This window comes from Octodon degus, unplaced genomic scaffold (assembly GCF_000260255.1).
Source record: "Octodon degus isolate 3935 unplaced genomic scaffold, OctDeg1.0 scaffold00016, whole genome shotgun sequence".
Lineage (NCBI taxonomy): Eukaryota > Metazoa > Chordata > Mammalia > Rodentia > Octodontidae > Octodon > Octodon degus.
The window spans coordinates 10,872,232-10,882,091 of NW_004524592.1; positions in this window are offsets into that span (position 1 = coordinate 10,872,232).

Sequence of the window (9,860 nt, forward strand, 5' to 3'; positions counted from 1 at the left end):
CCTTCTTCTTCTCTCTTTTTTTTTTTTTTTTTTTTTTTTTTTTTTTTTTTTGGTTTTTTTTACAGAACCGGGGATTGAACTCAGACCCTTGAGCTTGCTAGGGAAGCACTTATTCCACTGAGCCATCTCCCCGGCCCCAATGACTCCTTTTTCTATACCTTTTTTATTCCATTCAGGCTCCAAGCCTATTGGTTGGTGCTACCTACACCCAAGGTTGGGTTTTCCACTTCAGTGAACCCACCCAGCCACCAAGAAATAAATTAAACCAGTCAGTAGGGTGTTTCTTACTCAAACTAATGCAACAGTTAACTGTCACACTTGGTCATAACACCAATAATAGCTGGACATGGTAGTGCACTCCTGGGAGCCCATCACTCAGGAGGCTGGGGCAAGAGGATAGCCATAAGTTGAGGCCAGTCTGGCTACATAGCAAGTTTAAAGCCTGCCTGAACTGCACAGTGAGACTGTCTCAAGAAAATTTAATAATAATAATAATAATAATAATAATAATAATAACCCCGATGATGAAAGCACCTAACAGGCGGTATTCTAAGGGATTTCCATGAACATGAATTCATCTCTGTGCTGAGCCCCTCCAGGGCTCCCACAGTCACACTGGGAGAGCAGTGAGGAGTTCGGGGAGCAAGCCCCTGAATTAGCTCTGTTCAGTTTTGGAAACTGACAAGAAAACTATTTTTAATCAATTTTTTCTTTTTTTTACTCTAAAGTAAAAGTATTTTCCTTTGGGAATGGCATTAATGAGTCCCCCTGGAGAACAAATGGGGTAAAAATGTGGTGCTGGGCACTGGGGCTTATGAGACACACACTATGGGTCTGTGGGTTCCCACCAGGACAATGAGCTTAGATTAGGTTGAAAAACTGATTCAAGCTGATTATGCTCTTAGGATTATAGAGAGAATGTTCAGTGATAGCTGACCATGTCTGCATCTGTTCATGTCTTAGAAAAATATCTGGTCAACAAAGTAATAAAAAAGGGTTCTGGGGGCTGGTGAGATGGCTCAGTGGTCTAAAGCACCTACTTGGAACAAGCTTAGCAAAGCATCAGGGACCCCGTTCAATCCCCCAGCACCACATGCCAGCCAGCCGCGCCCCCTGGTGGGCTGAGCTGGCCACACACACACACACCACTCTCTCTCTCTCTCTCTCTCTCTCTCTCTCTCTCTCTCTCTCTCTCAAATAAATAAAAAAAAAAAAAAAAAAGGGTTCTGCCTCTTACACTGTGCTAAACCTTGTACTGACCCCACCGGCTACGTGAGAGCACAGCCCGCTCCCCACTCCTGCAGAGGTTTCTCACTTTTGCTTCAGACTCAGCAAGGTCTTGGGAGTATGGTCAGTTGCACTCTGACCCACACCTTCTGTTGCAGGAGTGCTAACAACACAGCCCTCACCCTTTTGGCCGTGAGTGGGTCCTGCAAAGGATTCAGGGTCTCCAGGACCTACCCAGTTAAGGGAAGGAAGTTACCTAGGCAACAGGAAGCAGCACACAGCAGCATTCCCCACCTTAGCCCCCTGGGCCCTGCACACCTGGTGTTAGCTGCACAGGAGGCCCCATGCGGAATCCAAGGGCAGCCTAAAGGCATTCTGTTGAGCCCCACTTTGTTGGGGGTGACTACATACCCTTTCACTATGCCAAATGTATTTTCTCCTTTGGTCCTCAGAGAAGTTAAGGCTCCAAGGAAAGCCGTCAGAGATGTGACAGTGTGCCTTCCGCAGGACAGCTGTCCATCCCAGCCAAGGGCCTAAGTGTGCAACCTGTGACCAGGCATCCTCCTCACAGGAAGCTTGTTTATGCTGGCGGATGCCCTGGTGGCTCTAGTCTGAGCTGAAACCAGTTTATTCCTAGGTAGGAAGCCACTGTTGAGAACTGTCCAGACTAAGAGCAGAGGGAGGCGCAGGTGCATGGTATGTGAGACACAGAGGAAGTGGCAGACGAAGCTCTGAAAGCGACAGAAGCACTGTGTTGCTCACAGAGGCACAAGAGCCTTGAGAAGCCTGGAAAACAGCAGCAGCTCAGCCATCAGAGGTGCGAGGCGCTCCTATAATGGGGGCTCTCCCATCCCTTAGCTCTATGGAGGAGATACACTTCCAGGAGTGCAAAGAATCATTCAGTCCTGCTTTGAGGATTATGGGGGCTATGGTAAAGGTAGAGACAGCTACCATCTTGTTAACAAACAATGTGTCGTGGAAGTTCTGAGGAAGGAGGAGAAAAGGTTTGAATGTTGAACAGGGAGCAGCATCAAGAAGAGTGAGCAATTTTAAGGGAGAGCCAGATAGCTCAGTGGATTAAAGCACCTACTAAGGCAGATGCAAAGGGACCAGGGTTCAATCCCTAGTGTGCCATGTCGGCCCTTTCCCTGGGGCGCAATGAGATAGCAATTGAGACTGGGCATGGTGATGTAAGCCTGTTATCCAAGCTGTTGGGAGGCTGAAAACAGGAGGATCACTACAAGTCCAGTCTGTGTAGTAAGTCCCTGTAGACCCTGTAAAATACAAAAAAAAAAGAAGAAGAAGAAGAGTGAGCAATTGTACAAGGGAAATAAATGACTGCCCAGAAAACAACACAATGGGATAATGCAATGAGAATTTCAAGTGCCTTATGAAACAAGAGTGGCAAAAATTGGGTGTGGAGTATCAGAGAGCCCTGCAGTGTGCTACAGTCTCCTGCCAGGCATTATGTCACATGATGGGGGAGGGGAGGAGAGAGAGGCAGAGACAAAAAGACACAGAGACACAGAGACAGAGAGAGATGGAGAAAGAGAGACAGAGAAAGAGACAGAGAGGCAGACAGAGACAGAGAGACAGACAGAGAAAGAGAGAGACAGAGAAAGAGAGAGAGAGAAGTACAGTGCTTCTGGGATGACCAGTGAACAAAAGGGCAACTAGACCCCAGTACTTACTGAGGAGGGGATTATCGGATGACTTGAATGGTGGAGATCTTAAACTAATAAGGATCTTGCCCTTGAGCATCTCAGTATTAGTGGTTTTAGAATTAGTATTACTTTTAGGCATAGTCTTTTTTTCCCTCTGGTGGTACTGAGGGAATTGAACTCAAGACCTTGTGCTTGCCAGACAAGTGGTTATTCTACTGAGCTACCTCCCCAGCCCCCTCACTATGGTAGTATGAACTGGCCTTAAACTAACTCACTTTGTAGCCCAAGCTAGCCTCAAACTCACAGCCATCATCCTGCCTCAGCCTCCCCAGTGCCAGGATTACAGGCCTGCACTACCACACCTGGCCTAGCCTTAGCTTCAGACTTAAGTCTTCACAGTTTTAATTTTAGTCTTGTCTTAGTGAGTAGGAGAGAATGACCCACCCCAATGAAAAAATGGGAAATCTAAAGAGCAATACCAATAATCCCAAGCCTCTGTTCATCCCTTAGGGAAGGATGTAAAGCAAGCCATTGTGAATTTGGGGTCCCCAGCAGTGGAGGCTACAAATGGGCTTTTCAGTATCTCTAAAATCATGCTCTACATAGATGATTGATATATAACAGGGAGTTAATATGAGAAACACCTTTAGATCAGCCACATAGTTAATAAACACTGAACATTCAAAGATGGGGCTGAGGAGATAGCTCAGCAGTCTAAGCACCTCCTAGAAAGCACAAGGACTCACGTTCCATCCTGGTACCACATGTTGTACCAGCCACAGAACCCTGGGCATGCTGGGCCAGCCACAGAAACCAGATATGATGGCACATGCCTGTAATCCCAGCACTGGGGAGGCTGAGACAGGAAGATCACTAAGATTAATAATAATAAATAAACATTCAAAAATGACCATACGCAGGAACCAATTTCAAGAGCTTCATGCTGTGTCCAGTGTACTCTATTTTGTCTTATTCGCATATAAGTGTTGCTGCTAAATAGCTGCTAAGAAGCTCTCCAGGCCGGAAGTGCTGGAGCACGCCTGTAATCCCAGCACTAAGGAGGCTGAGGCAGAAGGATTGCTGTGAGTTCAAGGCCAGCCTGAACTGCATTGTGAAACCTGGTCTCAAAAAAAAAAAAAAAAAAAAAAATCTCTCCAGTGTGATTAAATCGCCACACCCTGCCACAAGCCAATCCTGTAGCTAGAATTATAACATATCTCCTCGGACCTCTGAAGACCTATAATCCAAACTGAATCTAAACAGCTTGTATCCCCAAAAGGTGGTTAAAATAACTGCATTTACTGTATACACATCGCATCAAGGCTTATTTAATTCGGAAATGCACTCTAGCCATTTTATAGCCTTTCCAAAACAGAGAGATGAGTATTTCTGGTCCTTCTACTCAGCAATGAGATAATGAATTACATCAGAAGAGTGAACAAGGTAGGAAAGACAGCTTTGGGGAGATCTCATTCAACATGGAAATGAGATGTTAAACTGAGAATGGAGGGCTAGTCCAAAAGACCTTTGAGTTGTGAAAGGCCCAAAGTGGTACCAGAGTGAGTCTTCTAACCAGTCACATGTGTCAGCCTCCCAATTATGTCAAAGTGACTTGGCCTGAACAGTGAATTCTGAAAATAGTTCCAGCAGATGTGAACTCACAGGAGGGATAGGGGAGGGAGAAAGCGGAAGGGAGGAGTGATGCACTGAGAGAAAAGTGACCTCAGCTGGGACACAGAATCCCACTCATGAGCTGGTTCCTTGACTTTGCTTCAGCACCATGAATCTTTAACATAGCTCAGCTCAATGTGCTGCATAAAATAAGAACTTCTAACTCCCAGTAAGATAGTGCTTCTTCAGCTTTGGAACCAACTGTTTATGAATGCATAAGTAACATTCATCTTTGGGCATACTGGCAAGTCCATTTGCCCTCAAAGTTTTGCACTTTCCAGCCTGAAATCCTCTTGGAAAGTCTCTGGGAATATTATAGACAGCTAAGTTAGGCAAAAACATAGTACACAGACAGGGCTGGGCCCTCAAGGGAGTCAATGCAAAATATGAGACTCTATCAGCACTATAGCTAGAGGCATATTTAAAGAATAAGGTCACAATGGCTAGTTTTACTTATGTCCCTAAGAGATAGACAGGGGCTTGGGATCGTTGGTATCGCTTTTTGAGATTTCCCATGATCTCGTTAGGGGTTGGCCATCCTCTCCCATATACTAAGACTAGGACTAAGATCAAGACTGCTTTAAAGACAAAGCCAAGACTTAGATTATCAACCAACGTTAATAATGTCACTCAAGTATCTTCGCTGTCATTGGATGAATATTATCTAAGCAGTTGCACTCACAATCTTATTGGTTGGTCATAGTTTTGACCCACGTGGTACCCACCTCATGATTTTGCTCTATAAAACCTCCTTTGGGAGATAGGTTCATTGGCATCCCATTTGGGACCCCTCCTATCTCTTGGGAGCTATTTCTATTCCTATTCTCTAATAAAGTTCCTACTCTTAAACTCCATTGTTTCTTAGAATTCATTCTTTAACTTTGAGGAACACAAACTCAGTGTATTTAACATCTACCATTTTCCCTATGTCAGGAATATGCAAATATTGGTACTTCTGCCTGGTCCTCCTGCTAGTACACCTCGTTACCTTTCTGCCTAGATAGGCTTCCCCTGTGTATGACCAAGGCTTTCACATTTGCCTGAGCTAACTGTGAATTCACAAAGACTACAGATTCTGGCTGGTCTACAAATGACTTAACCAAGTGAACTCATATATTGTTAAATATGTGATTCTTTAAAAATATAAGTAATTGGGCTAGGGAGATAGCGCAGTAGAATAAGTGCTTGCCTGGCAAGCACAAGATCCTGAGTTCAATCCCCAGTGCTCCAAAATTAAATAAATAAATAAATAAATAATAGTAAAAATAGGTGCAGTGGCACATACCTGTAATCCCAGTTACTGGGGAAGCTGAGGCAGGAGGGTTGCTTGTGTGCAGAAGTTCAAGGACAACCTGGGCAACATAAAAAGATCTGGCTCAGAGAAAAGAAGGAAAGAAGGAAGGAAGGAAGGAAGGAAGGAAGGAAGGAAGGAAGGAAGGAAGGAAGGAAAAAATGGAGGGAAGGAGGGAAAGTTTTATGTCAGCCTGGCTCCTTGAACAAATTAGAGATAGAACTAGTTATCAATGAATAATCATGTCTTGCAGCATTGAAAATGAAGGAGTTACAGTCAGATGTGAAAACATGAGTGATTCTCACAAACAAATGCCGAGCTAAAGAAACCAAAACTAAAAAGCACCTACTTTCCATGAATGCAATGTTCAGATGCAGGCAGAAGTAAACGACAATTGCAAAAGGCACCACCGCTGGGAGATGCGGCAGAGGAAAGAAATCAGGACCGAGAAGGAGACAGAGAGGAAGCTTCTGGAATGCCCAGACTGCCCTGTTGTGTGATCCAGGTGAGCGTTACTCAGTTTTGACTTTGTGATAATTTATTGATAATTCATTTATGTTTTCTGTATTTACCTTCCTATGTAACATACTTCAATCTGCAATAACGTCTTTAAATCTTGAAGTCGACTACATAAATACAATCTTAAGGTACCTCGATAGCTAAAACAATCTTTAAAAAGGAAACTATAGTTGGAAGTCCCACACTTCTTGATTTTCAAACTCACTGCAACACTACAGTGATAAAAAACAGTACAGTGCTGGCATAAAGATACACATACATATCAATGGAATAGAAATAAACTTCCATGTAGATGATTTTCAGGGAGGATTCATTCAGTGGAGGAAAAAGGGTTTTCAGCAAAAAGGTGTTGGAAAACTGAGTGTCCATATGCCAAGAAGAGGTTGTTGTTTTAAATCTCAATCAAAACTTACCTCAAATTTCCAGGCATGATGCCCACACCTACAATCTTAGCACACAGGCAGGAGGCTGAGGCAGGAGGACTGCCGCAACTTTGATGCCAGCCTGGGCTACATAGTGAGTTGAAAATCAGTCTGAGGCCTCAGTGCCTGAAGCAATCAAGCTACCTCAGTCCTGAAAAAATCATCCTGCCTGGTCAATGTCAGCTGTTAGTCACTAGGCAACCTGTGTCACATGATAATTACTTTGCAAAGGTATAAATAAATGCCCCTACTGCTATTCTTTGGGTCCTTTGCCAAACAGGCAAACAGGCTGCCACTTGACCCAGCTCTTGTCTTCTTGTCTATCTTTTCCTCATTCATGCCACAGCCTCCCCAGGGTGCCCAAGACACCAAGGCATCCCTACAGAGAAGTGGAGAGTTACCACACACTGGGTAGAAAACTTCAGTTGAGATAGATGAAAAAATTCTAGAGCTAGACAGTAGTGATGGTTGCCTGTACGGGGTGTGCATGTACTGAATGCCACTGAATGACACTTGAAAGTGGCTAAAATGCTAATCTTCACTCTAGCCCTTTTGTACCATGATAAAAATTAAAACATGAACTACAAGCAAATATGGCCTCATGGTGAGGCTGAGCTCAGTGCCAGGAAGTGTGGATCTGGGGGCAGTGCTGGGTTGGCTGAGTGGCAATATCTGGGGGAACTTGGCAGAGAAATGTGAACTCTAGGGCCCACATCAGATTCCAGTTGCACACATCTGGATTTATGGGACTTCTCACAGACACCCTGCTTTGATAGCTGCTATTATGCAATTTCACCAGATAGAATTTAGGCACAAAAAAGTAACTGACTCAACCCTAAAAGTACTAATTTTACAAGATGAAATGTAGACATGGAGTTATTAATTTACACGATGTTAAAATGATATTTACAAAACCCCCAAAACTGATTAAATCAAAGACTGAAACCCTGACTTCACATTCACTAGTTAAAAAATTTTTCTATGAATATGAACCTTCTAAGACTATGGATTTTGACAAAGCTTCTCAGCTCTTGTTACATTCATATTAAAACGTCTTAAAGGTCCACGGAATGTTTACTAAGCTAGCTGAGAAATACCACTTCACGGTTTTTCCTTGGCAAACGGTGCCATTACAGAAACGTCTGGCTCTCAACTCACAGGCGAGTCACAGTTTATATTTAAAAATATAAATCAGTTTGTATTTGAAAGTCAGTTTGCACCTAAGATAATCAGCGTCTTTTTGGTGAACACAGTTCATAGTAATTATATGCTAGTAATTATATGCTGCTGGCATCCACAGATTCATTCATTATTAACAGCTTTATGAGCTTACATTATTGATCAGTATCTTTACAGAACCAAAAAAAATTTTAATTACCTGCTAAATCAAGAGCTTAGCGATGGCTAAAGGCAATTCTTGATAAGTGGTGACTCACAGTATAATGGGAACATTGAACTGAAACCCGACGACCCAGTGTGCTAGGCTGTTCATCCCTTGGGTCCCCTCTTGAGATTCAGTGCAGCAGGCCCTTCCTTCACTGCCTCGGGTTCCATATCTGTGGATTCAACCATCTGCAAAATAAAAATATTCAGGCAAAGAGATGCCTGTCTGTACTGAACATGTAGACCTTCCCTTGCTATTATTCCCTAAACAATATAGGGTAACAACTATTTGCATAACATCTGCATTGTATTATTTATCCTACATCATCTAGAGATAATAGAAAGTATACAGGAGGCTAGGACAAGTTATGTGTAAATACTGTGGCCCTTTATACACAGGACTTGATGAGCATGGCGGAGTTTGGGATCTGGAGGGGGCCCTCAAACTAACGTACTCTATTATCTGCATCAGCAGAATGAAATGCTCTCAGCCAGGTTTCTCTCCTCCCCTGGAGTCAGCCTGCATATACTGACTGGCTGACCAGCTTCCCTGGTCTCCCATCTGCACACCTCTGAAGGTCCATCCCAGCTTCAAAGTCTCCAGGGTAAGACTGCACCCCAGTTCAATTTCTCTCTTCTAGTCCTGTTCTCCTCCCTCCCAAGAATGAGCCCTAATAAATCATTTGTAACACAATCTCCATCTCAGACTCCGTTACCCGGGAAACCAGTCCTGCATCATCTCTGCTCTCAGCTAGTGATGTGATGATAGAAAACTAATTTCGCTACAGCTCTCTCTTTCACTGAAAAAAATCATACTAGGTTTGGGGCCACCAGAAATCCTTGGTGTTATGCCAAACAATGTCCTGCAGTGGCAGATACCAAGGATTTCTGGTGGCCCCAAACCTAGTCACCTGCTGTGACCAGGTTCACAGATTTTGCTACCCATTTCTTTAGGTGGAAGGAAAGGAAATTCTGTGTCAGGACCAGGTTTGTCCATTCCAAAGCAGCCTAGAGCCTTTCACGAGAAAGGAAGCTCCCTAGGACAAGGACAGCTCAGGATGACTGACTCATCTCAGAACTTCCCAGTGTCAGCACTGGGAGCCCCATGCCCCAGGAAGTGCCTGGATGGTTACCCTAATGTGACTTAGCGTTCCCTGGATTTGTGCAATTAGTCTTTGGGAACAGGGGCTGTCTATGTGAACATGAGGCAGAATGTTGGTCCCCAGCCACAAGAGTAGGCCAGATTGTCTACCAAACACTCTCAGTTTTCCTTTGTAAAGCTTATGACTCTGCCTGTAACAACTGGTTAAGCAATATTTGTTTTAATTTTCTCCCCAACTAGACTGCAAGTGTCCAATGAACCCATATGCTTTCAGTATGGTCCTGTCTTTAGTGATTAGCAGGGGGCCTGGTATACAAGCAACAATTAACAAAGACTGACAGCTGGGCAAAGTGGTACACACCTGTAATCCCAGGACTCTGAGAAGCAGAAGCAGGAGGACTGGCAAATTCAAGCCCAACCTTGGACAATTTGTCAAGATTGGTTCTCAAATAAAATAAATAAAAAATACAGAAAGGAGTGAAGATGTAGCTCAGAGCAAAGGCCCTGGATTTAGTCCCCAGCATGAGAGAGAGAGAGAGAGAGAGAGAGAGAGAGAGAGAGAGAGAGAGAGAGAGAGAGAG